General features: G+C 37.2%; 1 non-coding gene across 1 annotated transcript; it reads right to left on the bottom strand.

Annotated features, from left to right (window-relative positions):
• Positions 1-306: 306 nt before the first annotated feature.
• TRNAY-AUA (transfer RNA tyrosine (anticodon AUA)) lies at positions 307-379 on the bottom strand. Its single transcript has one exon. It is a non-coding gene; the product is annotated as a tRNA-Tyr (tRNA).
• Between the last annotated feature and the right edge of the window lie 3,738 nt (positions 380-4,117).

Below are 4,117 nucleotides of genomic sequence, written 5' to 3'. Positions count from 1 at the left end.
TGTTACAAGGTCACACGCTGCAGACCCGATTAATGCGAAATGTTACGAAATCTATGCATACAGTTCCTATACGGGAACGTCCATTCTTTCGCTGATGTGTCCCGTTGTCCAGAAAGAGATCTTCGGGAATGTTTTTGTACCGTATTTAAAAATTAGTGTCTGGAAAAACAAAACTGGGAATATCAACTGCTGTCCACACCTGTGGACTTACGGTTAGCACGTCTGACCGTGAAACCAAATGACCCGAGTTCGAATCCCGGTCGGGGCAAGTTACCTGGTTGAGTGATATTAGAGGAGAAAAATTCGCTCCGGCGCCGGGGATCGAACCCGGGTCCTTGGTTCTATGTACCAAGCGCTCTAACCATTGAGCTACGCCGAAGTTCAATCTACAGTACCGGACCGAATCCCTCTCCTCCAGTGCTATTCCCTTTGTGGCCTGACTCCACGCTCGACATTTATGTCGGCATTTATATTAAGACAACTGCCATTATACAAGGAGCGCACTCAGTTGAGTGACTTGGTGGCCGGGATTCCACAGTAATATTCACTGTTGCTCGAAGAATCTACGTAAAGATTAATTTTTTTGTTCCTACAGAATACATCTATTATGGTAAGAATTGTTATTGAAAGAGAAATACACTGGAGGAGAGGGATTCGATCCGGTGCTGTAGATTGAATTTCGGCGTAGCTCAATGTTTATAGTGCTTGGTACGTAGAACCAAGGACCCGGGTTCGATCCCCGTCGCCGGAGCGAATTTTTCTCCTCTAATATCAATTGTTACCATAACAGATGTATTCTGTAGGACCAAAAAAATTAATCTTTACGTAGATACCTGGTTGAGGTTTCTTCCGGGGTTTTCCTTCAACCCAATAAGACAAATGCTGGGTAACTATCGGTGTATGACCCCGGACTCATTTCACCGCATTATAACCCTCATATCATTCAGACGCTACATAACCTGAGATCTTGACAGAGCGTCTTAAATAACCCACTAAAAAAAAAATAAACTGTTTTTTTTTTGTAAATACAAGGGTTGGAGCATACGAGTATATAATAACAACTAATTTTTTATATGAAAGTGCGAGCACCGTTCGAAAGTTTGAAATATGTAAATGAGAGGGCAGGGTATGTGTACTACTGTCCGTTCGAGTCGTTATGTCTTATCTTCGTTTCCCCCACCCGTTTCTGCCGACCCCTCTGAAGGCGTGAAATTAAATAATAATAATAATAATAATAATAATAATAATAATAATAATAATAATAATGTATGCTTAAATTTGTTAATATTTTAGCTGAGAGACGTGGCAACGTTCAGCAGGATTTACTCTGCATAGACGTACAGCTCAGCTGAGTTCAAGCCCTTGTCCATAGATCTCCTGACGAGCGGATGGCAGTTCAGTGCAGTATTTGATAAACAATTTACAATGTCATTCACAGTTCAGGAATATCATGATATGTTATTAATTTATGGAGAGAGTCGTCGTAATTCAAGTGTGGCAAGAAGACTGTACCGTCAACGTTTTCCGCAAAGAAGATTATCTAATCGGCGAACTTTTAGAGCGGTTTCTCAACGATTATTAGAAACTGGGAGTCTCTTACCCCTTTTCGAAAATCACACAACAGAAATTTCTTTAAAAATTATACTGCTTTATGGAAGCAGGAGGGATTAAAGTTTTCATTAGAAAGAAAGTTCTTGTGATTTTGTGCAGTAAGTCATTATTGTTTCTATTTTAGACGTGAAATAAAAAAATTGGAGCAATATTGTAAAATAAAATAGAAATTGAAAGTTTGTATTTGCTCTAGTTTTATGTATGCAACAGTTGTCCTGGTCCGCCCCTGCAGTAGGACAGAGCATCTATTTTGTACCGGTATATCTGTATCCGCGTGAGCTGTACTGTGTACTTGTAAAACTTGTAAATCTCCTACTCCCCATCCAGCAACGCTGTCAAACGTCTAATATTGTAAACTTTAAGAATTAGTTAAATATTGCAGTTAGAAAAAAATTGTAAGGATATTTTTTCTTCCTTATGACATAATCAGTTAAAATAATGGTACTTATACCTCTTACAGCCTGTATAATATATAACCTAATGCAATTACATCGTGTCACATGTGATGTCATATTATATCACACACATATTAGTAGAGGAAAATATCACATTTAGGCTATAATAAATATAAAATATCTTATACCATATAATAGTAATTAACTGATTAACAGTTTGGGCGTAGCCTATGTGTAGTGAAAAAACCGTTAGATCAAAATTGCGTCAAATAACCGGTCACGTAAAGAAATAGTAATCAACGCATACAGGATCAGAAAGTATTGACAATGCTGTCTTCGTCATGGATAGTCGACGATCTAGCAGTTAGGGTAATGGTATGCTCTAAAAAGACTCTGCATTTGGACTGAATTTGATTGATTGACATGGGAGGATCATTACAATCAGCATTTATTTTATTCTTTAGTTCATTGTACTACAATTCAGCAAGGCATAGTATCACTCACACTGGCCGACCGTGCGAAGGCTCGCTGTGTATCAGGGTGCATGCAGGAGTCCCTCACATACCCCAGGAACAGCTCCTCCTCAAGACATCGACCGGTGGTTGGAGAATGCTATGAATTTGATAATGGAATTGAAAGATTTTGACGGAATGATATCGATGCATATATTATGAAAACTGGAGAAGCCGAATAAAAGTCACACTAAATAAAATTCTTTAAATAAAAAATTCCAGGCCAGACCGAGATCCGAAGCCGTCTGTATAACAGACTGATTTTGTAGATCGCGCAAACACCATAGAGTCCATTGCATTTGGATAGATGGGAGTTTCAGGGCCGTTTGTAAAACATTATTAATTTGTCTTTAAGAACATAGTAAAACTATCCGAGTAAGTTCGTTATGAACTCTTTCAGTCCTAAAAATATTACAACCCATAAAAAGAAAGAAAATCTGTATATTTGATATATGAGCCGTTCAGAGCAGAATTGGTGTAAGTCACTTTTGACTTACACCACTTTTGCTCTGAACGGCTAAAATAAATAATATACAAAATACAATTCTTACTTTCTCTTTGTTTTCTTTTTCTCTCTCTCTCAATCTCTCTGTTCTTCGTATATACATTTACAGGCAAAATATATATTCATGTCATTTAAATTTGTATAATAATGACCGAATTATTAGCCTAGTTTATATGAGCTGTTCAGAGCAAAAGTGGTGTAAGTCAAAATTGACTTACACCACTTCTGCTCTGAACGGCTCATATGAAGATGTAATTTGTGGTTAGTATTAAAGCAAATCGATGGTGTTGAAGAGAAACCTCGTATATTCGTATATCAAAAAATTAAATTTTACAAGAGACCAAAGAAACATTTTAATATTATCGTGATAAGAAACAAATTTCTGATGTAAGAGGGTACTTAAATCTCTTCCTGTAAAGTCTGTATCCATGTCTCGACTTAATATGCGTTTGCAGAAGCTTTGGGAAATTTTCTTTAATGAAAATCAAGTGAAATCTTATTTTGTTAATTTTTTCGACGTACGAGGTTGCTGTTCAACACCATCGCAATATTTGTGGTGCTATCGTGATTATGGGTCTTTTCCTAGTGCGCCTGCATCGCTGCAACCTTGGTGAACCAAAAGAGGGGAGCTCTTTCTGTGAAGAATTTTATACAGAATTGGAGTTGTACTATATATGTATACACTGTTATTAAAATGCATAGTAATGTTTATTCTAAATTCTGAAAGGAAAGTTTTCACCAGGAATTGTCTGTCTTACAGGAAAATGATTACTTAACTCCCTGCTTGTGGAACTTCCACTATACCATGTGTGTCCAAACGCCTATAGAACCAGAAGATACTGCACGTCAAGCATGCTCTGCTAAGGTCAATAACTTTCCATATAAAATAGTAAAAACGACCTTAAAGAATATGCGCTTCGGGTTGCTTACGCCAGGGGTTACCTCGTACGACTTACAATTGGACATCTATGCACTATACCCTCTTGGAGAGAAAAATATAGAATAGTTTTCTTTCTGCATTTTAAGATGCAAGTTCAATAAACACTACTTAATTACTCTTGCATTAATTTGTATTAAATTACTTCATTTCAGGG

This window comes from Periplaneta americana, chromosome 7 (genome assembly GCF_040183065.1).
Source record: "Periplaneta americana isolate PAMFEO1 chromosome 7, P.americana_PAMFEO1_priV1, whole genome shotgun sequence".
NCBI classification, from domain to species: domain Eukaryota; kingdom Metazoa; phylum Arthropoda; class Insecta; order Blattodea; family Blattidae; genus Periplaneta; species Periplaneta americana.
This window is presented reverse-complemented; position numbering and strand designations above follow the sequence as displayed.